The sequence below is a fragment of the Bos grunniens genome, chromosome 1 (assembly GCF_055505025.1).
Source record: "Bos grunniens cultivar Pamir isolate PY7600 chromosome 1, Bosgru_T2T1.0, whole genome shotgun sequence".
Classification (NCBI taxonomy): Eukaryota; Metazoa; Chordata; class Mammalia; order Artiodactyla; family Bovidae; genus Bos; species Bos grunniens.
Window position 1 is genome coordinate 103,327,534 of NC_141165.1, and position 26,855 is coordinate 103,354,388.

General features: G+C 38.5%; 2 pseudogenes; both read right to left on the reverse strand.

The window, feature by feature from the left end:
• LOC147380035 (intraflagellar transport protein 20 homolog pseudogene) overlaps positions 1-26,855 on the reverse strand; it is a 49,353-nt pseudogene that overhangs the window by 22,341 nt on the left and 157 nt on the right.
• Positions 17,250-17,350, reverse strand: LOC147380036 (U6 spliceosomal RNA; annotated as a pseudogene).

The window sequence follows — 26,855 nt, forward strand, 5'->3', positions numbered from 1 at the left end:
CCTTCATATTTGAATGAGATCCTTGCTGGGTACAATAATCTGGGCTGTAGGCTATTTTCTTTCATCACTTTAAGTATGTCTTGCCACTCCTTCCTGGCTTGAAGAGTTTCTATTGAAAGATCAGCTGTTATCCTAATGGGAATTCCCTTGTGTGTTATTTGTTGGTTTTCCTTTGCTGCTTTTAATATTTGTTCTTTGTGTTTGACCTTTGTTAATTTGATTAATATGTGTCTTGGGGTGTTTCACCTTGGGTTTATCCTGTTTGGGACTCTCTGGGTTTCTTGGACTTGGGTGATTATTTCCTTCCCCATTTTAGAGAAATTTTCAACTATTATCTCCTCAAGTATTTCCTCATGGTCTTTCTTTTTGTCTTCTTCTTATGGGACCCCTATGATTCGAATGTTGTAGCGTTCAATATTGTCCTGGAGGTCTCTGAGATTGTCCTCATTTCTTTTAATTCGTTTTTCTTTTTTCCTGTCTGATTCATTTATTTCTACCATTCTATCTTCTAATTCACTAATCCTATCTTCTGCCTTTGTTATTCTACTATTTGTTGCCTCCAGAGTGTTTTTGATCTCATTTATTGCATTATTCATTATATATTGACTCTTTTTTATTTCTTCTAGGTCCTTGTTAAACCTTTCTTGCATCTTTTCAGTCCTTGTCTCCAGGCTATTTATCTGTGATTCCATTTTGATTTCAAGATTTTAGATCAATTTCACTATCATTATTCAGAATTCTTTATCAGGTAGATTCCCTATCTCTTCCTCTTTTGTTTGGTTTGGTGGGCATTTATCCTGTTCCTTTACCTGCTGGGTATTCCTCTGTCTCTTCATCTTGTTTAAATTGCTGAGTTTGGGGTGTCCTTTCTGTATTCTGGCAGTTTGTGGAGTTCTCTTTATTGTGGCATTTCCTCACTGTGTGTGGGTTTGTACAGGTGGCTTGTCAAGGTTTCTTGGTTAGGGAAGCTTGTGTTGGTGTTCTGGTGAGTGGAGCTGTATTTCTTCTCTCTGGAGTGCAATGAAGTGTCCAGTAATGAGTTATGAGATGTCTATGGTTTTGGGGTGACTTTGGGCAGCCAGTATATTGGAGCTCAGGGCTGTGTTCCTGTGTTGCTGGAGAATTTGCTTGGTATGTCTTGCCCTGGAACTTTTTGGCCCTTGTGTGGTGCTTGGTTTCAGTGTAGGTATGGAGGCATTTGATGAGCTCCTGTCAATTAATGTTCCCTGGAGTCAGGGCTTGAACTTAAGCCTCCTGCTTCCAGTTATCGGTCTTATTTTTACAGTAGTCTCAAAACTTCTCCTTCTATACAGCACCACTGATAAAACATCTAGGTTAAATATGAAAAGTTTCTCTACTGTGAGGGTCACCTAGAGAGGTTCACAGCGTTACATGGAGAAGAGAAGAGGGAGGAGGGAGTTAGAGGTGACCCGAATGAGATGAGGTGGAATCAATAGAGGAGAGAGCGGGCTAACCAGTAATCACTTCCTTATGTGCACGCCACAACTGGACCGCTCAGAGATGTTCATGGAGTTATACAGAGAAGAGTGAGGAAGGAGACAGAGGTGGCCAGGAGGATAAAAGGAGGGAATGAAAAGGAGAGAGACAGATCCAGCCAATAATCAGTTCCCTAAGTGTACTCCACCGTCTGGAACACACAGAAATTCACAGAATTGGGTAGAGTAGAGAAGGGTTAGGGAGGAGACACAGGCGACCTGGTGGAAAAAAAGGAGAGTCCGAAGAGGGAGAGAGCAGTCAAGCCAGTAATCTCGCTCCCTAGTAAAAAATGGGTACTGAAGATTGGGTTCTTAGAGGTACAAAGTTGGTAACAAATACCTAAAAGAAAAAATTAAAAATCTAGAGTTTGGAATTTCAAAAATACAATGTTAAAGAAAAGAAGAAGGAAAAGAAAGAGAGAAAAAGAAAAAGAAAAAAAAAGTCACAAAAATTATAAAGAAGATACAGGTACAAAATTGATAACAAATACCAAAAAGCAAAGGTTAAAAAATCTAGAGTAGAGTTTGGAATTTCAAAAATACAATATTAAAGAAAATAAGAAGAAAAAGAAAGAGAAAAAAACAAAAACAAACAAAGTCACAAAAATTATAAAGAAGATATAGGTACAAAATTGATAACAAATACCAAAAAGCATAAATTAAAAATCTAGAGTAGAGTTTGGAATTTCAGGAATACAATGTTAAAGAAAAGATGAAGAGAAAGAGAGAAAAAAAATCACAAAAGTTATTTAAAAAATATAGGTACAAAATTGATAACAAATACCAAAAAGCTAAAATTAAAAATCTAGAGCAGAGTTTGGAATTTTAAAAATACAATGTTGAGGAAAAGAAAAAAAAAAAAAAAACAAGGTCACAAAAGTTATAAAAAATATATATATATGAAGTTTGCTTTTTTAAAGAAAAAAGGGTCTTTTTTTTTTTTTGCAAAGTAATAGTAGGTTATAAAAGTGAAAATTAAAGGAGTAATGATGGACTTAAAAATTTTTTTAAAAATTAAAAAAAAAGAAAGAAAGAATGATCATAAAAATAGTAAAACTATATATAGGACTTTCTCTGATGTTGTTGTGGGTATTGTGGGTTCAGTTCATTTTTGGCTAGTTCCTTGTTCCGGCTTATATTTCTCAAGATCTATAGGCCCCTTCCTATGTAGTTGGTACTAACCACAGAGTTTTAATCTATTGCCTGTCGCTTCCAAGGCGGTTCCCTCTGTTACACCTTCTTCTGTTTGCTGGTCTCTTCAGTGTCTGATTTCCACCCTGATACAAAGGGGGCAGTGGTGGACATCTTTTTTTTTTTTTTTTTAAGGCTCACTTGTTTCAGTTGTGCTGTGGGGAGAGAGGGACGCTGCAAATAAATAAGACTGGCGTGTGCTCGAAGTGCCTCAGCCACACTGGGCCTGCCCCCGCTCACGGCGCGTGTAGCCTCCCTGCCCACACTGCTCAGGCTCTAGATTGCTCCGCCAGGAACCATCTGCGGCCGGTCCTGGACTGCTTGCACCTCCCAGATCTAAGATGCTCAGGTTCAGGAACTCGGGTAGTCTTCAGAGGCACAGACTCGGATCTGTGCCTTCCCAGACCCTTCACAGACCCTTCCCAGATCCAAGCAGCTCAGACAAGAAAGACAAGACATATACTTGTCTTTCAATGATGAGGTGTTTGGCGAGCAGGGTTGCTGCGACTTATCACCTCCCTGCCGCTTGGTTATCTGGGTGTACAACCGGCACACCTTCTCAGGCGGATATTGACTGTCCAGAACCCCAAGAAGTTTTAGTTAGCGAAGAAGCCTGCTTTCAGTTTTGTAGATAATGTCTCTCTGGGGCTGCAATTGCCCCTTTGCCGCTCTGGCTGCCTGTCACCGGAGGGGGACGATCTGCAGCCGGCTATCTCTGTACAGTCCTTTGTTCCGTGCACGGGCCTGGCGGTGTCTTAGGTTAGGGTTGGCTTTTTGCGTGGTAGATATCCCACAGTCTGCTTTGCTAGCCCAAATTATTTCGCTCAGGTAGCGCTCGGGGTATTCAGGCCAGATCCTTACTCTAAGCGATGCAGCCCGCGCCGTGCCTCCCTGCCCAGCCCCCGCTTGCTAATGGCGGATGCAGGCGTCTGCGCTGCTTCTCCGCTGGGGGAGTTACCGCAGGGCTCGTAATTTGTGGGCTTTAATTGTTTATTTATTTTTCCTCCCTGTTATGTTGCCCTCTGTGCTTCCAAGGCTCGGCACAGACTCGGCAGTGAGAATGTTTCCTGGTGTTTGGAAACTTCTCTCTTTTTAAGACTCCCTTCCCGGGACGGAGCTCCGTCCCTTCCTCTTTCGTCTCTTTGTCTTTTATATTTTTTCCTACCTCCTTTTGAAGACAATGGGTTGCTTTTCTGGGTGCCTGATGTCCTCTGCCGGCATTCAGAAGTTGTTTTGTGGAATTTACTCTGCATTTAAATGTTCTTTTGATGAATTTGTGGGGGAGAAAGTGTTCTCCCCATCCTATTCCTCCACCATCTTAGCTCCTCCCACAAAAATACTTTATATTTTCTTAACCTTTTCTCCCAATTTAACAGGTTTATTAATTTAACAGATGTCTGTTAGATGACTTCAACCAAGGAAAAAGCCAAATCTCAAGGAAGTTGCAGCAAGACACTGGAAGTCTAAAGTCATAGGAAGATCAGTGTCATTCAACTAATATTTACCTTGGATCTAAGATGAACCAGACACTATGGAAGATCAAGAGGTTGAGTCAGATGTTAGTCCTTGCCTTTAGGGATATTAAATCCTATAAAGGATAAAAGACGCAATCTTAAACGACCTGTAGGGAAGAAAGGAATTGATGTTATCAAAGCCGAATAAGGTCCCATGCTCCCTCTAGCAAGGTGCCAATTTCTGCCTTAGGATGGGCTCAGGGCTCACTAGAATGGAGTTTTCCATGCAGTTCTCTAAAGGTAAATTTAGAGAAATATACATGGGAAGCAGGAAATAGGAGTCAGTTAATGAGTTAGTTGAAGTCCAAGATTGAATGAGGTCAAGCACATGAATCTTGACTTCAAAGTTGGAGACAAGATTTAGGCACCTATATCATTTAAGAGTGTTTTCACTTAAAAGTATCAGAACACAGAGTGGCTTAGCCAGTTATCATCTTTTGTAATCAGCAATCTACAATCTTATGTAATCAGCAATCTGCAGGTAAGTAGTTTCCAGTGAGGAGAAAGCAGCAGGTAAGGAACCATCTGGAAATTAACACCAGAAATCAGATTGGCCCACAAAACTGCGAGGAAAATAATTTTGTTTGTTTGTTTGTTTAAGCCACCTAGACTATGAGTTTTGTTATGGTAGCCCAAGCTATTCCAGGAAGAAAATTTTTCTTAGAAACCTCCTTGTGAATTTTGCTTTAAATTTAGTTGCTGGTAAAAAGTCACATGGCCACCTCTAGCTTCATGAGAACTTGGGAAAGTATATGAAAAAAATGCATTGAGACCAGCACTGTTGGCTTCCATCAGTCACAGCTGACCATGTGTGACTGGATGCATCATCAACCCTAACAAGACAGATGTTCTGTTAACGGGAGGAGGGCAAAGGCTTCAGATGGGCAAATGACCTTTCTGCCATAGAGCCTGGGACAGTTAGAGAACTGTGCTCAGGAATTATATCCAAGTAGACATTACTCCCAATTCTATCAGTTGAATGTCTGCTGCTGCTGCTGCTAAGTCATTTCAGTCGTGTCTGACTCTGTGCGACCCCATAGATGGCAGCCCACCAGGCTCCCCCGTCCCTGGGATTCTCCAGGCAAGAGTACTGGAGTGGGGTGCCATTGCTTTCTCCAAGTTGAATGTCTACTTGGTTATAATTCCATTGCCCTCCTTCTCTGTCAATAGAATGTCTATTTTGTTAGGGATGACTTCAATACAGTTTCCGTGCTATAGCCAGTACATAACATGGAGCTGATCATTCCTACTTACCATCTTTTCCCATCATTTCTGAATAAGGCCCATTGCTCCTAATGTTCTAATTCAGTCTGTTTTCCTTGTCTCATATCCTATTCCATCACTCTGTCTAGCCATGCGAATGTGCCGACAGTTGCCTCAGTATATCCAGTATTCTCACATTGTATCCTTAGCTCAAGCAGTTCTCTCTCCACACTGAATGCAGTCATCCAGTTTCTTTAGTTGGTAGACATAGAAAAGCAAAATACAAACTATTTTCTCCAGGCATAGCAAGGCTTATCCTAGACAAACAGTGGTTTTCCTGTCTTTGCTTTGAGGTTTTAAATCAGTCTTATTTAATCCACACAACCTGCGCTGTAAGAATTATTGCAGACAAATTCCATTTAGCAGAGAGCTATTCCATTTCATGGAAAGGATAACTGAATCTGGACTATATGAGGGCTGTACAGCAAAAGGCCATAGGAATGTTTTTCCTTATCTCATCTACTGGCAATCACCATTTGCTTCTTTTCAAATCAGAAATTGTAACATATACTCACTCATACTTTCTGCAAACTACTATACAAACAACTGTTGGTCACTTCCCCCTAAGCTATTTAAATTGACCTTCATGTGTCACAGGGCCTCCATCAATCCCTGATTGACTTCTGGGTTCTACCATTACTTAGTTACTTCCATCAGTTTTTTTGACAGTGCTCATTTATCATAAAATGTGCATTTTCACATCTGTTGTGAACTCTGCCATAGCATCTTGCAACATCTACAACACTATCCATTTATTTGCTATTCATCAGCCATTAAGAGGTCACACTGATCAACAAAACATGAAATAATGGAAGAAAAAAGATCACATCAGAGTAAACAAATTGACTGGGAGCGTATGATATTGCTTACTCTATATGTTGATTGATGGGTCACGAAAAAAAATATACATTTTAACTGCTCAGTAGAGTAATAAAAAATCCATTCTTCTCTTAAAAAATATAAAACTATTTCTGAGACAGTCTAGAACAAGCTAGTACCATGTAGGTCAGAACTAAATGAGGAATGTTATGCTTACAGGAGATGTAAGTGAGGCAGCGATGGAGAAATGGCTCAAGGCCACTTTCCTAAGATTAGAGCCAAGACTGGAACTCAAGTCTGGTGGCTCAGATGGTAAAGAATCTGCTTGCAATGTGGGAGACCCAGAGTTTGATTCCTGGGTCAGGAAGATCCTCTAGAGAAGGGAATGACAATCCATTCCAGTATTCTTGCCTGGAGAATCTCATGGATAGAAGAGCCTGGTAGGCTACAGTCCATGGGGTTGCAAAGAGTCAGACATGACCAACTGACTAATTCTTTCACTTTCACTGCCTTGCTCTGTGGCAGATGTTCTTTTCACCATACCACTCTCTCTTTCTATAGCTCTTGACACATGCTGTTGTAATCATTCCTTTTTTTTTTTTTTTTTTTCTTCTAAATTGTCTCCCTCTTTAAAGTGGATTGAGGAAGAGAATGTTATGGCTGGTTTGATCTTCCATGCAGACCACTAACATTTTCTCTGTATCAGCAATAAGGCTGTTTCTCTTACCATTCATGTATTCTTACCTGAGTACCAGTTTTTACCTTTTATGTGAGAAGGTTTGGGAATGTATATATACACAGATTTTATTCCAAATTCTGGAGGCTGGCTTGTTTCACACCTGTTTTTGTGTATCATGTCACTTGTCTTAAAGTCTCAACAGAAAATTTTAGCTTAACATTCTCTTATATGTTCAAAGCTTGGGTTGAATAAAATTATATCTTCATTTTTCAGTTCTATACATTGAAGTAACAAAATTTGAAGATTGATAAATTTTACATTCCCTTAAATTTTACCTTCTTCAGTTTATGGTGTGAATTTTATGAGTTGGAAAGAAAATACCCAGCATACATTAGAGTCCCTCTTAGATGGTTTTACACTTGATTTTGCTCATCAGGCAAACTTTTCTTCTTTAATTGAGCTCAGAGCCTGGCTGCAGTTTGCCCAGAGGCATGGGAAATTCAATTGCTCAGTCATTCCACACATTGAGTTTCTGATCTCAGTTTGATAGTTTTCTATTTGGGTGAGAAGGGACCCTCACATTACATCTTCTTCCAACCAAATATAAATATTTTATTTGAATAAGATTATGATTACTTTGTACAAACGTAGCTCATGAATGCGTTGGTGACTATGAATTTTAGATATTTGTGAGGCCTCCCTGTTGACAGGCTAAGTCACTGGTTGTTTTACTTTCTTGTACTCTAGAGTTTACAGTTTCCACAGTTTATCATCACAAGTTCTTATTAGCAATGATAGCAGCTTTCTTTTCCATTCATAGAGACACTCTAATATTTGCATTTTCTGTAATGAGAATTAGTGTTGCTTGGAAGAATTTTTGCCTTTGAGGAAAAGCTTTTAAGAGATTACCCATAGGCTAGAACTAACTGCAGAGAAAAAGAACTAGACCAAGACTCCAGAGACCTGGATTGAAGTTCAAGAATGCTTGAGAGAAACTCATAGTTTCCTAACTATGTTATTATCCTAATTTTTGTTATTTTTAATGGTTTTAAAATCTTTTTTTTTCTGCATAAGTATATGCTCTTTTAGAGTGCCTCAAAATAACGTCTAATATTATTTATTATATAAATAGATAATCCCATAATTTGTTTAAGCTTTTACAGTTTTCAAGGAAGTTTAATATAACCTAGAAATATCAATTTTTTGCAAGATACGGTGTTTATAAATCACATCAATTTAGTCAAACACACTTTTAATTTAGAAAAAATCATCCAGCATTACAAAATGATAACATAAAAGATAGAAATTATCTGTAGGCATTGTATTAACCACTGTTTATAGTTTATTTTTTTATTTTTTTCCTTTATTTTATTTTTTAACTTTACAATATTGTATTGGTTTTGCCTGTTTATAGTTTAGTATACATTTCTCTGATACTTATTTTTCTAAACATTTACTTGTGATTTTTTTCTTTTTAAACAAGGATAGAACATCATCATCCATGCAGTTTTTTCATATATCGATAGCTCTTGAATAACCTCTTGTGTTTACATTATGTCAAATCTATTTCACCTTTTAAATTGCTACACAGTGTTCTAGAGTTCATTCAGCCAGTCAATTATTGATAGACATTTAGACTGCTCCCAATGTTTCTTTAATATGGTCAAAACTGCGTAGATTTTTTTCACTTATGTTTGGAATTTCTGCAAGTACATCTGAAGGATAAATTTCTGTTTAGAATATCTGTGTTTTAGAATAAGAGCATTTGCAAATTTAAAAGGCATTCCCAAACTGTCTTCCAAAAAAGGTTATATCAGTTTCCACTCCCATCAACAGTGCATAATCAGAGTTTGACAAACTACTTATTTTCTTATCCTTTTTTCAACATGTGTAAAATGAGTTGGCTGGAGCAAATGCATTTATATTCTTGCCTGATTGTCTTTCACCATGGTTGGCAAACTCCTAAGGTCAGCCAGTATGGCTTGCTCAACTTTAATTACTTAGTGTGTAGCACATTGCCTGGCACATAGTACATCAGTGATTAGAATGTGTAAGATAACAAAATACATACATATATGTGTGTGTGTGTGTGTGTGTGTGTGTGTATGCTCTTTGCCATCTGTTCTAATGAGGTAACTCTTGGTAGGCTCCTGGATGGGTGCTGGTCACCAGAAAGATGAAGCCATGATTAGAAACTTGGAACTTTCAACCCTACTCCCCATTCTCCAGAGAAAGGAGAGAAGCTGGAAATGAAGTTAATGATCCATCATGCCTTGGTGATGATGCTTCCATACAGATCCCTCAAGTGAGTCTGAAGAGCTTCTGGGTTGGTGATTGCTTAGAGGAGCTAGGACTGTAGTGCTCTGGGAGAAAGCATGGAAGAAGCTCTATGTCACTTCCCTACATGTCTCGTTCATCTGAATGTTCATCTGTGTCTTTTATCATATCCTTTTACAGTAAACCAGTAATCAGCAAGTATTCTGCTTTCCTTAATTCTGTGAGCTGCTCTATCAAATTAATTGAACCCAAGGTGAGGGTTTTGGGAATCTCTGATTTATAGCTAATGGCTCAGAAACACTGGTGACAAACTGGACTTACTATTGAAATTAGAGTGGGAGCAGTCTTGTGGGACTGAGCACTACTTAAGCTATGTATCTAAAGATACCTCAAGGTAGATAGTGTGAGAGTTGAGTTAAATTGGAGGACACCCAGCTGGTATCACAGAATTGCTTAGTATGGGAACAATTCCCACACATTTAGTGACCGGAAGTCTCAGAAGTGAAGTGTTCTGTGTGAGTGGTAAAGGGGATACTCACAAGAAAATGAGTTTTCCCTACTCAGGAAGGCTCTTGCATTCCTACAGCTCTTACGTAGTGTCTTTCAATTGGTGATGATAGTAGGTTGAAAATAAAACTGTCCCCTTTTATAAAGGTAGGCAAAATATCAAGAAAATTTTAGTGTATCCCATCATGAGGAGAGCTAAATCAACTCCTAATTCTAGATGGTCTTAAAACTACTGCCTCCCTCTGATTAAATCTGAGACTATTGGATCAATTAAAGGAAATGTTTTCAGATGTACATTATAAAGTCTTAATAGGGCTTCCATTTTTCCCAGTGACAGTTTTAGATTTTTATATCTACTATTCTCTGTGTTAATGGTAATATTTTGGGTTTTCATGAGAATTTCTAACAGTATATGGCAGAAATACAAGCCTGCAATTACTATATATATATTCTTTTAGTTCAGCATAATGCGAATTAGGAAGCATAGGGCTTCCCTCATAGCTCAGTCAGTACAGAATCTGCCTGCAATACAGGAGACCGGGGTTCGATTCCTGGGTTGGGAAGATCCCCTGGAGAAGGAAATGGCACCCCACTCCAGTATTCTTGCCCGGAGAATCCCATGGACAGAGGAGCCTCGCAGGCTACAGTCCACGGGGTCGTAAGAGTCGGACATGACTTAGAAACTAAAGAGACAGAAAGAGAGAATGTGAATGCAAGAAGAGAATGTTATGTTGGAATTCCTAAATGGGATAAGCAATGGTGAAAAAAACGTATAACTTGGAGAGATATACAGAGTATTTTTCTTGGCCCTCAAAGGCAATGGAAAATGTGTGATACTGGGATCAGGTAGACTTGGTCCTACCAGGTATTATCTCTGAGTCAGAATACGTCTGTTTCCTCATCTATAAAATGGGGATAATTTATTACCTACATATGAGGATTATTAGAGATTATTCTGAAAATCAACCAATATTCATCTTTGAGGTGCCAGTCCTCCTCTGAAAAGTATTCTTGCCTCTCTTCTCCCATAAGATAAGGTAAAATTACCTTGTCTCTGGGCATCCCCCCACCCCCACTCTACACCTGGACCCTCTACTATCATTGCATTTCTTATTGTATTGAAATTGAATCTACATATACCTGTCACTTGCCACTAGACTGTGATATCCTTATAACCTTTATGTCTTCAGCACTTAAATAGAGAACCTGCTCATCAAAGAGTATGAGCTCAGTAGATATTAAATGAATAAATGACATATTTCAGGTGCTTGCTTGGCACTTAAAATATTTTGTTCTCGACTTCTTTTGTAAATTTGCATCTCCAACATTTTTTATCAAGGAAAAGATTTATCTTTTGTTTATGATGCTTTAACTATTAAAATGCAAGATTAGTACTGTTTTTGGATCCATTCTAGGTAATTAGATACACTGTGAGACATGTGATTCATGGGAGGTTAAGATTTATCAAACTACATGAATAACAGGGTGACCTTTAATCATAGCCTATGCACATACATCCAGAAAAAATTAATTATTTGACCCATTTGTCCATATTTTTTGTAAATATATAACTTGACAGTGCCAATTTATATCCTCAAAGCAATGTTTTGGAGACCTTTTTCCATTTGTCTCAACTGCCTTATTTCACTGTATTACAAATGCAGTGAAATGATGTTAATTCTGTGCTTAATCATGCTTAGCATAATATATATGCAGCCCAGTGTTTATCAGTTGGATATAACAAAAATGCTGTTGTTTCTTCCCACTCTCTTTCTGCTTATCATTTTTGATTTTTGAAAACATCTGGGGTTGTTCCATGTGAGTGGAAACAATTTCAAGGCCATGCAATATATGCTTCTCTCTCAACACCATCTTATATCAACTGTGATCTTTGCTTTTTAAAGTTTTCATGCAAACTTTTAACCCAATTTTTGCTATCCTTTCAGATCAGAAGAAATCTATTAAATTAAAAAATGTTCACATTTGAATTTTTCAAAGGCTTACATATTTCATCCATTGAAACAAGAACTTCCATATCTCAAAATTGACTATTAAAGTCTGTCTGGCATGTGTTGATTCATGTTGACGTAAAAGATCATCTTAATATGATGACTGGGTTTTTATGGCTTCAGTTCAGTTCAGTCAGTCATGTCCGACTCTTTGTGACCCCATGAACTGCAGCATGCCAGGCCTCTCTGTCCATGTCCAACTCCCGGAGTCCACCCAAACCCATGTCCATTGTGTTGGTGATGCCATCCAACCATTTCATCCTCTGTCATCCCCTTCTCCTCCTGCCCTCAATCTTTCCCAGCATCAGGGTCTTTCCAAATGAGCCAGCTCTCTGCACCAGGTGGCCAAATTATTGCAGTTTCAGCTTCAACATCAGTCCCTCCAAAGAACACCCAGGACTGATCTCCTTTAGGATGGACTGGTTGGATCTCCTTGCAGTCCAAGGGACTCTCAAGAGTCTTCTCCAACACCACAGTTCAAAAGCATCAATTCTTTGGCGCTCAGCTTTCTTTATAGTCCAACTATCATATCCGTACATGACTACTGGAAAAACCACAGCTTTTGACTAGATAGATCTTTGTTGGCAAAGTAATGTCTCTGCTTTTTAATATGCTGACTAAGTTGGTCATAACTTTCCTTCCAAGGAGTAAGGGTCTTTTAATTTCATGGCTGCAATCACCATCTGCAGTGCTTTTAGAGCCCAGAAAAATAAAGTCAGCCACTGTTTCCACTGTTTCCCCATCTCTTTGCCATGAAGTAATGGGACCAGATGCCATGATCTTAGTTTTCTGAATGTTGAGCTTTAAGCCAACTTTTTCACTCTCCTCTTTCACTTTCATCAAGAGGCTCTTTAGTTCTTCTTCACTTTATGCCATAAGGGTGGTGTCATCTGCATATCTGAGGTTATTGATATTTTTCCCAGTAATCTTGATTCCAGTTTGTGCTTCTTCCAGTCCAGCATTTCTCATGATGTACTCTGCATAGAAGTTAAATAAGCAGGATGACAATATACAGCCTTGACGTACTCCTTTTCCTATTTGGAACCAGTCTGTTGTTCCGTGTCCAGTTCTAACTGTTGCTTCTTGACCTGTATATAGGTTTCTCAAGAGGTGGGTCAGGTGGTCTGGTATTCCCATTTCTTTCAGAATTTTCCAAAGTTTATTGTGATCCACACAGTCAAAGGCTTTGGCATAGTCAATAAAGCAGAAATAGATGTTCTTCTGGAATTCTATTGCTTTTTCGATGATCCAGTGGATGTTGGCAATTTGATCTTTGGTTCCTCTGCCTTTTCTAAAACCAGATTGAATATCTGGAAGTTCACAGTTCATGTATTGCTGAAGCCTGGGTTGGAGAATTTTGAGCATTACTTTACTAGCATGTGAGATGAGTGCAATTGTGTGGTGGTTTGAGCATTCTTTGGCATTGCCTTTCTTTGGGATTGGAATGAAAACTGACCTTTTCCAGTCCTGTGGCCACTGCTGAGTTTTCCAAATTTGCTGACATATTGAGTGCAGCACTTTCACAGCATCATCTTTGAGGATTTGAAATAGCTCAACTGGAATTCCATCACCTCCACAGCTTTGTTCATAGTGATGCTTCCTAAGGCCCACCTGATCACATTCCAGGATTCTCATGTTTCTAACTGTTATTAATATATGTAACTTAGGAGTTGGATAGTGAGTAGCTTTTGGATAGTATTTATTTTAAAAGGATCCTTTCAGGTAGTTTGTCCATTAGAGATGAGTTTACTTAAAAAAAAAAAAAAAAAGGAAAGTTCCTTTGAATTTTTTTCAGTGCAAGGTCAAAACTTCAATTAGGACATCAGTGTAATTATTGAAAATCATTGTAGTTGATGTGGTTTTTCCTGAACATTCTAAGATTAAAATTCATGAAAAATATTCTTGGTGGCAGTCAGTATTTGTTAAAGATTAGCATATATTTTTATTTTTGGGCCCACCATGTGGCATGTGGTATCCTCATTCCCCGATCAGGGATTGAACCTGTGCTCCCTGCAGGGGAAAGAGTGGAGTCTTAACCACTGGATTTCCAAGGAATTCCCAAATTAACATCATATTTGAGAGTAGTTTTATAAGTAAAACTTAGGTCATTAGAAAACATATGAGACATGCTTTAATAATAATAGCCATACTTATTGAACAACTGTTCTGTGTCAAGTGTTTTTCATAAATTATATATTATTATCTCATTTATTCCTCAGAGCAATCCTTTTCAAGGATGAGAACCAGAAAGTTAAGGATTTTGTTCAGATTTGGTAAGTGGAAGATGCAGGATCAGAAGCCCTGCTTGCATGTACTGAATTGTTGCTCTGTATGTTGATATTGTTCATTTTCCCTCACTCATCCTGCCACCAGGGGGACCCAGGTGATAGAGAGCCAAATGAAAGCTCCAGCCAAGGGCCTACTCTATTCTGAACATTGTGTGTGTGTACTCAGTCAATCCAACTCTTTGAGACCCCAAAGTGCAGCCCACCAGGCTCCTCTGTCCATGAACTTTTTCCAAACAAGAATACTGGAGTGAGTTGCTGTTTCCTATTCCAGGGGGTCTTTCTGACCCAGGAATTGAACCCTGCATCTCCTGCATTGGCAGGCAGATTCTTTACCACTGAGCCAACTGGGAAGCTATTGCTGATACCCTAAATCTTTTCTATCTTTCCTTCTCAGTAAACTTAACACATCCAGAAAGGAATTTTTAGGCTCACTTTTCTTCTTCCTTATAAGTCTTTTTTTTTGTTCTAGCAAATTCTAAATGCTAGAGAGCCTCTTCCTTTAGTATAGGTTGCTCAAGGTGGTAACATCAACTAGTGCCATGATTTCTTCCTTTTCTTTCTTTCCTTCTGATCCTCTGTCTTTGTCAACACTAACTGGCATGTAATAAGTGCTTAATAAATGGCAGCCATTGTGCATTGGTAAAGATTCCTTCTGCCAATGCAGGACATGCAGGAGACTTGGGTTTGATCCCTGGATTGGGAAGATCCCCTAGAGTAGGAAATGACAACCCACTGCAGTATTCCTGCCCGGAAAATCCCATGGACAGAGAAACCTGGTGGGCTACAGTCAATGAAGTCACAGAATCAGACACGACTGAGCTACTGAGCATCTTGCTACTTTCCAGGTTCTGGGGCTCCGCCCTGAAGGGATTTTTGGTACTAACAATAATCACAGCCAATATTTACTATACACTATGTACTAGAATCTCTTTCAAGCACTTTAAATGCATTTGCTGTTATTATGTCTGTCTTTATCAAGCAAGGAAAAGGTGAAGCTCAGTGAGTACATTACCTAAGATAACACTGATAACTAGTTGGCAGCGATAGTTCTGGAGCTCAAGTTTTCTGACTTCCAGTCCTCTACTGACTCACATGATGGTTGTAGAAATGTGTTGCTCAAATTTCCTTCAAGAGAATCTGCTGTGAGAACCATAGTTGATGACAGACTCCAGCTTCCAAACCCTATAAAACCCCCATGGTATTCATACCAAACCATGCTTCCTTCCCCTGGACTGCACTCAGACACTGATTGAGTAGGGATCATAATACTGGCTTATTCCAAGAATGGAAAAATAATTCAACATCAGCAACTCTGTTAATATAATTCACCTAGAGGAAAACAAATAAATCACATAATCATACCAATCAAGGGTGGGGAAAAAACTCAATAAACTATGAACTATATGGTAACATTTTAAACTAATAATTACCATCTAAATGTTAATATCATGTGTTAATGAAAACACAATGAGAAGATCCCCATAATGTCAAGAATAAAACCAGAGCATCACTACTTTTTACTTGAAAAACTTGCTCCACGTTTTTTATTTCAAGCAAGGACACTTGCTCCTTGGAAGAAAAGCTATGACAAACCTAGACAGTGTATTAAAAAGCAGAGACATTACTTTGCCAATAGGTCCATATAGTCACAGCTATGGTTTTTCCAGTAGTCCTATGTGGATGTGAGAGCTCGGCCATAAAGAAAGCTGAGCGCTGAAGAATTGATGCTTTTAAACTGTGGTATAAGAAAAGACTCTTGAGAGTCCCTTGGACTGCAAGGAGATCAAACCGGTCAATCCTAAAGGAAATAAATCCTGAATATTCATTGGAGGAACTAATGCTGAGGCTGGCCAGTACTTTGGCCAGCTGATGTGAAGAGCCAACTCACTGGAAAAGACCCTGATGCTGGGAAAGATTGAAGGCAGGAGGATAAGGGAGTGACAGAGGACGAGATGGTTGGATGGACTCACTGACTCAATGGACACGAGTTTGAGAAAGCTCTGGGAAATGGTGAAGGACAGGGAATTCTGGTGTGCTGCAGTCCATGGGGTCACAAAGAGTTGGACACAACTGAGCGACTAAACAACAACAATTGAAATATAGTTGATAGAGAGTAATATTTTAGTTTCAGGTGTACTACATTGTGATTTGACATTTGCATATGTTATGAAATGATCATGATGACAAATCTAGTAACCATCTGATCCTATACAAAATAATTAAGATATTATTGACCAATTCTTTATGATATATATTACATCCTCATGGGTTATTTATTTTATAAATGGGGGTTTGTGCCTATTAATCTCTTTTACTTATTTTGTCTCCCACCTTCTAGCAACCACGAGTTTGTTCTGAGTCTGTTTTTATTTTCTCTTATTTGTGTTTTTTTGTGTTTTAGCTTCCACATTTAAGTCAAGTCATCCAGTGTCTGTCTTTTTCTATCTGACTTATTTCACTTAACATAATATTCTTTAGATCCATTCATGTTGTCACAAATGGCAAATTTCATTGTTTTTTTATGAGAGAGTAATATTCCATTTTGTGTGTGTGTGTGTGTGTATGTATGCATGCCACATTTTCTTTATTCATTCAGCTATTGATGGACATTTAGTTTCCATGTCTTGTCTATTTAATGCTATGGTGAACAATAGGGTGAATATATCTTTTTAAATTAGTGATTTGTTTTCTTTGGGTAAATATCCAGATGTGAAGTTGATGGATTATATGGGAGTTCTATTTTTAATTTTTTGACGAGATTCCATACTGTTTTCCACCAATTTATGATCCCGCAAACAAGGGTTCCCTCTTTGCCACATCCTCACCAACACTTGTTTCTTCTTTTTTTGATCATTGCCATTTTTATAGGTGTGATGTGGTAGCTCACTGTAGTTTTGACTTGCATTTCCCTGATGATTAGTGATGTTAAGTATTTTTTCAGGTGTCTGTAGGCCATCTGTACAAAAATCTCTGTTCAGTGCCTCTGCCCATTTTTTAATTGAGTTTGTTTTTTTGATATTGAGTTGCATGAGTTCTCTATATATTTTATATATCAACCTCATTGCATATATCTGATATTACAAATATCTTCTCTCATTCAGTAGGCTGACTTTTGTTTTCCTGATAGTTTCCTTTGCTGTGCAAAGCTGTTTAGTTGATATAGTCCCATTTTTTATTTTTGCTTTTGTGTCCTGTGGCTGAGGAGATAAAATACAGAATGTATCACAAATTTCTGTGCCATCCTTACTCAGAGGCCACGCTAATCCTCTTGGTATTGCTCCAGTTTTAGCATATGTGTTGCCCACACAAGCCCTCACTACTGATTTTTTTAACATGGTTCTGAAGGTACATGCGAGTACAATTAGTGAGGAGATTATGAGGTGTATATTATATATACATATATGAAAAAGGTTGTAATATTTGCAAATTTTAAACTTGCTTACACGAATACACAAAAGAATTTTTAGATGGCTGAGTATAATAATAGTAAAGAGCAAACAACTTTTATAAGTACAGACAATAACCAATTGGAAGTTATAATGAAACAAAATACCACATTTACAATAGAAAAAAAATAAATTTAACAAGAAATATGCAAAATCAGTACAAATTAGGAAAACATACATTTTCTTTAATATGAAAATTCAATATTATAAAGATGTCAGCTCTTCCTAATGTGAGTAATAAACTTAATTCTATATCAATAACCAGGGTAGAGTGTTACTTATTTGTTCATTTTCTTGAACTGGAAAAACTAATTCACATGGAAAATTGGGAAAACGTTCAAGAAAATTCTGGTCTAAGAAGAGTAACAAGTTACAGTCTCTCCCATATTTTAAAATATCGAGTTGCCTGGACTCGGCATTGAAGACCAAGCAAATAGAGTTACAGTCATGAACTGTAGTGTTGGAGAAGACTCTTGAGAGTCCCTTGGACTGCAAGGAGATCCAACCAGTCCATCCTAAAGGAGATCAGTCCTGGGTGTTCTTTGGAAGGACTGATGCTAAAGCTGAAACTCCAGTACTTTGGCCACCTCATGCGAAGAATTGACTCATTGGGAAATACTCTGATGCTGGGAGGGATTGGGGGCAGGAGGAGAAGGGGACGACAGAGGATGAGATGGCTGGATGGCATCACTGACTCGATGGACGTGAGTTTGGGTGAACTCCAGGAGTTGGTGATGGACAGGGAGGCCTGGCGTGCTGCAATTCATGAGGTCGCAAAGAGTCGGACACGACTGAGCGACTGAACTGAACTGAATGTAATAATAATGTATGACTAGACATGCAGATAAATAGACATGCAGATAACAGACAAGAAAGTCTGTTAAGTAGATATGTGTTGGATATTAGTGTGTGGCAAGAATGGCATAACAAATCAGTAGGTGAGTGATGAATTATTTAAGAAGCAACAGTTAGAACCCTGTATGGAACAACTGATTGTTTCAGGATTGAGAAAGGATTACAACAGGGCTGTCTACTGTCACTGTTTAATCTATACACTGAGCACATCATAAGAAATGCTGGACTGGCTGAGTTACAAGTTGCAATCAAGATAGACAGCAGAAACATCAACAACCTCAGATATGTGGATGAAACCACCCTAATGGCAGAAAGCGAAGAGGAGCTCCCTATCCATCACCAACTCCCAGAGTTCACCCAAACTCATGTCCATCGAGTCAGTGGTGCCATCCTGCCATCTCATCCTCTGTCGTCCCCTTCTCCTCCTGCCCCCAATTCCTCCCAGCATCAGAGTCTTTTCCAATGAGTCAACTCTTCGCATCCTCTTCATGAGGATGAAGGAGGAGAGTGAAAGAGCCAGCTTAAAACTAAATATTGAGAAAACTAAGATCATGGGATCTGGCCCCATTACTTTATGGCAATTAGAGGGAGAAAGGTGGAAGTAGTGACGGATTTCTGCTTCTTGGGCTCTAAAATCACTGCAGATGGTGGCTGCAGCCATGTAATCAGAAGACGTTTGCTTCTTGGCAGGAAAGCTACGACAAACCTAGACAGTGTGTTAAAAAGCAGAGACATTACTGCCAACAAAGATCCATATATTCAAGGCAATGGTCTTCCCAGTGGTCACGTAAGGCTGTGTGGGCTGGACCATAAAGAAGGCAGAACATGGAAGAATTGATGCCTTTGAACTGTGGTGCTGGAGAAGGCTCCTGAGAGTCGCTTGGACAGCAAGGAAATCAAACCAATCAAAATTAAGGGAAATCAACTGTGAAACCTTGTTGGAAGGACTGATGCTAAAGCTGAAACTCCAGTATTTTGGTCATCTGATGTGAACAGCTGACTCATTGCAAAAGTCCCTGATGCTGGGAAAGATTGAGGCCAGAAGGAGAAGAGCATGTCAGAGGATGAGATGGCTGGATGACATTACCAATGCAATGGACATGAACTTGGGCAAACTTCAAGAGATGGTGAGGGACAGAGAGGTCTGGTGTGCTGCAGTCCATGGGGTCACAAAGAGTCGGACACTACTGGGTGACTGAACAACAACATTGGAGCAACTGGATAGTAATCTGGAAAATAAAAATATTTTTGGGCTCTTACCTCATTTCTTATCCCCAGATTCCAAATATTTAAAATATTTAAATAGAAAAATATAAGTATACTATGGAAATACTTTGTATTTTTACACACAGGTGTGTGTGTGTATGTATGTAAAATGTTTCAAGGTTCAGAAGACATTCCTAGGGTTAATCCAAAATTAAGAAATATTAAGTTAAAAGATAGAATAAATTGACCATATAAAACTAAAATAAAATTATCTTGTCATTAAAATCCATTTAAAAATGCAAATGACAAGCCAGGGGAAAATATTTTCTCTGCAATTGATGACATAGACCAAAGGCTATGTTTCTTAGCATATATAAATAAATGTATAAGAAAAAGACCAATAATCCTACAAGAAATGGACAAAGGATAAAATGTTGGTATCAAAGGAAATGTAAATGGGTCTTAAAATATGAAAAGTTATTCATTTAATACATAACAGGAAAAAACATTAATTTAAAAATTAAAACTACAATGAAATGCCATTTTCCTTTGTTAATTTGACGAAGATAAAAGAATTTTGATAGCATACTATATTGAAAAGGGTGTGAGAAAATAGGTATTTAATACACTACTATTAGGTATGTAATTTGGTATAAACTCTATAAAAAACTATTTAACAATATCAAGATTGCAAATCCATATAGTCTTTGATCCTGCAATACTGCTCTGAGAATTTATCCACAGATATGCTTGTCACGTCTTAAATGACAAACATACAAGGATATTCCTTATAGGGTTGTTTGAAATAACAAAAAGATTGGAAGCAGAGTAAATATCTATGTTAGGACACAGGTTAAGTAAATTATGTGCCTGTATGGCATGGGATTCTATGAAACCTTTTTAAAAATGGAGCTATTTATTTGTATTTATTTTGGACAATTTCCAGTATATAACATACATATGTTAAAAGATTAAAGTGAAGAATACAGTATACATTTTTGTTGTTGTTTTATACTTGTATGTTCTCATATGCATTGTATACCTGTAAAGTGATCAGTTTACCTCCAGGGAATGAAACGGAAACTAAGGGGCAGGAAAGATGAAATATGGTAAATTTTTAATCTACAAATTTTCATTTTTTGCTGTGTGAGGTATTACATACATGTAATAGTGATAACACTAAGCACGCTCTTCAATTCACTTGATATTTTCTAGGTACTAAGACTTTATGGATAGAGAATGAAATGTTCAGTTTACATATGAAACAAGCCTCTTGTCAAAGACTGAGTTTGCTGACTGGCTACTGCTCTAGTCTGTTTTTGAAGCAAGGAATGCATGCCTGTACTTACAGGGCTTTGGTGCCTTGACCTATGTTTTGAGCCAGAGATGAAAACCCAGAGAGAGAAATAGACGGGTGAGACTAGGAATTACAGTGAGCGGGGTGGACAGACTTTGGGATAAGGAAGTAAAACTTGCCAGCAACTTTCACCCCTTTTATTAAGGTATTTATCTTAGATGGATATCTGCTTTGTACTCTGCGAAAGTAGAAAATCACGCCATGAAGTTAACCAGAGCCTGGAATTCTTTCTAGGGTAGCAAAATGGCTAAGAAAGCACAGCAGTAATTTAATGTTTATAAAGAATGGTCTGAAAGAACTACAGTATATCAAAAGCAAATAACTGCAGAGGAAATTGGCATATTTTAATTCGGTTCAGACTATATTTTACATGTTCTGGCTGTACTGTAATGTACTAGTTTGCATGTAGAGCTTAAATGTATAATTAATACAGCTTTGAAGCTAGTTCTATCCACATAATTAAAATTTATCATGGAATTAGCTTTCATATAGAGACTTTTTAACATGTTATAGTCAATGCTATAAATTAGATCTTCTCTGATGAGCTCTGAGTAAAGAACTATAATTTATCTCAATGGTATTTTATTAGAGACGTCTTAATTGCTGTGGCAGGTGAAAAGCACCATCCAGTATCTTGGCTAAACATTTCAGTTAATGAAATCATTTTTCCTCTTAGCACTATTGGTTTAAAGAATATTCTGTTTTATTGAAGATGAACTAAAAGTCTTTTATTTTATATGCATGATTCAGCCTCACAATGAATGCCAGGCAAATCTACTTTATGGGACATTTACTCAATAAAAGAAAAAAGGAATCCTTTAACATTAGTGAAGGAAATGATAGACTATCCATTGTGAGATGTTAAAAGGAAGAAATCTCAAATTTCCCCTCCAGTGATCTAAAAGTAAAAATCTGGGAAATGATTGCTGATGAATGGATTATGTGTGTGGCATTTTTTATTACTTTTCAATTATTTGTATTATTTCCCTGTATATTTTTTTAATCAAAATTACAGAAATAAACACTTTAAATTTTTCTAATAATTCTTTCTATAAGAGATAGCTACTATTACTAGTTTGGCATACATTCTTCCAGAAATTTTCCACACAAAGTATTTTTTTCCTCCTTAAAACTCTGGCTCTGTTGCCAACAATGTCTGAATTCTTCCGGCTCTGCCTGCTTCATTTGAGCAAATTTGCCCACCCCATGCAGCTTCAATCACTTTGTTGGAATGACGTATTATGTAACTATAGCCAACGTTCCCAGTTTCTGGGCCTAAGGACAGATTTTGTGCCAGTGCATCTGTGCCTAAGAGCAGATTTTAGATTGTGTGCCTGTGCCCAAGTAAGGACTAGGTGCCAACTTGTTCAAAGCTTAGCGGACTACAGATCCTCACATGTAGTGAGGGTGCCGCTGGTGGCTCCATTTCTTTAACCCCAGACACGTGCGTCTGGTGGAGCACAGCGCTGGAGGACAGTGTCTTTGTCATGCTTCCTCACGTTTTGTGCTGTGGATTAAGCAAGGTCTCTTATTGCAATTTCGCCCTTGTCAAAATGATTACCAAGTTTATTCCATCTTGGGTTGTATGTTTCCTAGCTTCTAATGGATGATTTTTATGGTTTAATGTTTGAGCACTAATACAGTAAACACTAGTGAGAATCTTTAAAAAAAAAGCCTTAGAAAACAATTTTGTTCAATATGATAGGTTATTTGAAATAATATCCACTATCTAAAGAGGCACTGAAATTAACAGTCTCAGTGCCATGCTGCATTTAGTGTGTGGTTGAATTTTAACGTGTCAAATATATTTACTAAAGCCTAATACAAAATTCCATGGATGCTAGAATATTAATTCTCAGAAACCGTGGGTCAGAATGCATCACAAGCTGTTAAATGTCTTATTGAATTTTGTCAACTTGCCTACCCTCCTTAATATGCCACTTTCAGAGTAGCAAAACAGAAAGTGTACATACTTAGGAAGGCCAAATCTGTGCTTTCAAGTTATTTCTTAAAGCTGTCGTGAGGTTTATTCTTCAGACAGAATTGGGTCAGAAGATTTAAAATACCAGATTTTCCTATTTTAATGTTGGAAATATCTCCTGTGTCTTAGACCATGTGAATTTTGTGTATATGTCAATATGTTTAAGGAGAAGGCAATGGCAACCCACTCCAGTACTCTTGCCTGGCGAATCCCATGGATAGAGGAGCCTGGTAGGCTGCATGCAGTCCATGGGGTCGCTAAGAGTCGGACACGACTGAGCGACTTCACTTTCACTTTTCACTTTCATGTATTGGAGAAGGAAATGGCAACCCACTCCAGTGTTCTTGCCTGGAGAATCCCAGGGACGGGGGAGCCTGGTGGGTTGCCGTCTATGGGGTCACGTAGTGTTGGACACGACTGAAGTGACTTAGCAGCAGCAGCAGCAGCAATATGTTTAGAAAATTTATATATACTGTCACTTATTGAAAACTTAGTTTGTAATAAGTATTCATGTGGATCATAGTATGACCTATAAATACCTTTCAGTCTTACCAGTGTATATAAAGTACTGATGAATTTCATACTGAGATCAAGCACCTCCATTTTCTTTTAAAGTAGACAATGAAATATTACTCAGTTTTTCCAAACAGAATGAAGACAGGAAGATGACATTGTACTGAATGCCTGATAATCCCTCAATAGCACTTTAAAGACTAAACTTGATAGGAAACGTCCAGAAGCAGTGTTCAGACTTATAACTAGTTTGTCTGATGAGACTTTCAGGGGTCTTGAAATTTAAAGCTTGAAGGAACTTAAATATTATTGCCCTCATTTTATTTTTTGGGAAGCAAAAGACCAGATTCACTGCACATTCATCCATTCCATTATCATTCACTAAAAACAGTCTACAGGCTTGACTATTAGATCCCATGATCAAAAGTGAATAAGTTGTGGCTCAGTGAAGTGTCCAGAATTTCAGAGTTGTTTCTTTCAGTGGGAAAGAGAGTGAAAGAAGCACTGGGTCTATTGTCACTGAATTAGGCTGACCGTTCATTCCACTTAAGGGTGGAATCCATAATTCCATTAATTTTTTAATTTTTTGATCCTTCTTTGACCATTAATTTTTGGATCCTTCTACTATTTTTCATGGAGAAGGCAATGGCAACCCACTCCAGTACTCTTGCCTGGAAAATCCCTGGACGGGGGAGCCTGGTAGGCTGCAGTCCATGGGGTCGCTAAGAGTCGGACATGACTAAGTGACTTCACTTTCGCTCAGACATAGGAGAAGCCAGAGTAAAGAAAACAGGCTTCTGTTCTCACTCAGTTTACAGTCTAACTAAGATAGTCAAAAAGGATGCAAACAAACATATAAATAAAAAAATTACAAATTGTGATAACAAACAGGGCAAAGTGATAGAAAACCAGAGAGAAGAGTCTAATTACAGGATTTCTTTGAGAGGATGCTGCTGAAGACTGCTGAGACCAGCTGATGGAAAGGATCAAGCCACAGCTGGATTGTGATCTGATGTCAAGGTGTGGTTACAAAATATATAGTGACCAGAGCAGGCAGGGCCCAAAAACCTATGACATGGAATTGAAATTATATTTGAAGAGCAAAGGGAAAACATCGAGGGAGTAACATTTTGTGTTTTTAAAGGACATTCTGCCTGGTGAGTGGAGAATGTGTTAGAAGGGAGTAAGCATAGTGTGAAACATACAGTAAGGAGTTTTCTCAGAATAGTTGGGCTGACATGACTAAAGTGAATAATAAAGGCAGTGGTAAAGAACAGAGCAAGGATTGAGTTATTTGGGGAGTTCAATCCAGGACTTCAATCCAGGACTTGTTTCTGGCTTGAGTATGGGAAATGAGGAAAGTTTTCAAGGATGAAATTCAGCTTTCTGACTTTGAAACCAAATGAATGACAATGGCAATGCATTTACTGATATGTGGAAAACTGGGCATGGATGGGGGCAGATAAGGATCTTTAGAGGTCTCATATTTAAAAAAATAATGAAATCCTTCTTTAAGCATAATACAAAACAAAAACAACACTAAGTTATTGCATAAATGAAAGATGCCTAATTAAGCCTCAACCCTGATGACTACCTGTATGGTTTTATTTTAATATATTAAATATTGATTTTGTTCCTTAAAAAAATGGGGAGTTTCCCATATTTTGTTGGTGCTTTGTTTGCAAGCTTAGTTTCTCATTCAATTACCAAGCCCTGGGAAAAGTCATGAGTTTTATTTTGGTATATTGAAATGCACGTAAAATTGCTAAGAGATGTCAAGCAGGTAGTTGGATGTACAACTGTGGGGGTCAGAGTGTGAAACAGATACAGAAATTTGGGAGTTGTCAGCATCAGTTCAGTTCAGTTCAGTCACTCAGTCATGTCTGACTCTTTGCGACCCATGAATCACAGCACGCCAGGCCTCCCTGTCCATCACCAACTCCCAGAGTTCACTCAGACTCAGGTCCATCGAGTCAGTGATGCCATCCAGCCATCTCATCCTCTGTCGTCCCCTTCTCCTCCTGCCCCCAATCCCTCCCAGCAGATGGTTTTAAAAGCTATGGAAATAAATGAGATCACCCAAAGAAAATGCATAGGGAGAAAAATGATAAAGGTGAATTTGTAACATTTAGATGAGGAGCAAGCAAAAGAGACTGAAGTAAAGTAGCCAGACTAAAAGATGATGTCAGGGAAGCTAAGAGGAGAGTAGTTCAAGAATGAGACAGTATACAATGGTGTCAGTGCTTCTGCGTGGTCAAGTAAGATGATATCAGAGGACTGGATGTTTTTGGCAACCTTAGTGTGAAGGATTTTTAGGTTATTATTGAGAGTGAAGTAGATTGAGAAGGTAATGGAAGGTGAAGAAGCAGAAATGATGTGTGTAGAGAGTTTCTTTAATGTTTTACTGTAAGGGAGAAAAAAGAATTGTTACAGTAACTGGAGGGAATTGTAAGGTCAAGAATGTTTTATTTGGTTTTGCTTTTTTAACCAACCCTCCTGAGTAGATCCTCAGCAAGGGTCCTTTTGCCCATTTAAGTCAACAGAATAAGATTGAGTTGCTCAGAAGCAAAAAGAAAGCTTTGCTCTTGGATCAGAGGATGGAGAGATATGATCTAGTGCTCTTCCCAACAGGCTGTGGGTGGGGCTGCCTCAAGGCAGAGAGCGGTTCACAGGAGTAGTCAAAGGAGTCCACTACCCCAGGTTGTCTCTAGGAGGTTTGGGCTCTATAGCCTCCTCCACTCGAGTGTGGTATACTCATGGGGTGATCCCTGCAACTTCAGGGCAGAATGGGTGGTTAGGATCACCAAGTGGCATCTTTCCACTTAGGATTGAGTTGGTTTTGTTGGCTACCAGCTTTCCATGTCTTTAGGTTCATCCAGTCTCCTGGCTGGAAGAGATACAGGGCTAGATCAGTGGGTACAGGCAGCACCCTGTTACCACATTCCATGGGTGCTATCATGGTCTCTCCTACCTGGAGGGCAAACTTGAGTTGTTCTTTTTCAGGGGGGTTAAAGTGTCCCTTTTCTTCGGTTTGGAAATGGGTCTACTGTATATGAGTTCAATGCACTTAACTTTAACTTACCCCTAGAGCTAACCACATGTAGAGCAGGGCAATCAGAAGCAACTTAATCCAATTTTTTTTGAGTTTCCTGACATCCGTTGGCTAAGGCCCTTTTCCAAGTCTGATTGAACTTCTCTACTTTCCTCAATGATGGAGTCTCTGGGCTGAGTGCAAGATCCATTTTATGTCCAAGGCTCATGTAATCCCCTTCTTCATTAGTGACAAAATGCTGGACCATTATTGCTTTGTAGGAATCCTGGGAGGCCAAATCTGAGGATTATTTCTTTAATAATGCCCTAGTCACTTCAACTAAGTGAGGAGTGATAGAAAGGGACTTGCCCCAAAACTGGGACTAGTGGGGAATGCTTCTATCTGACCAGAAAATGTCTACTA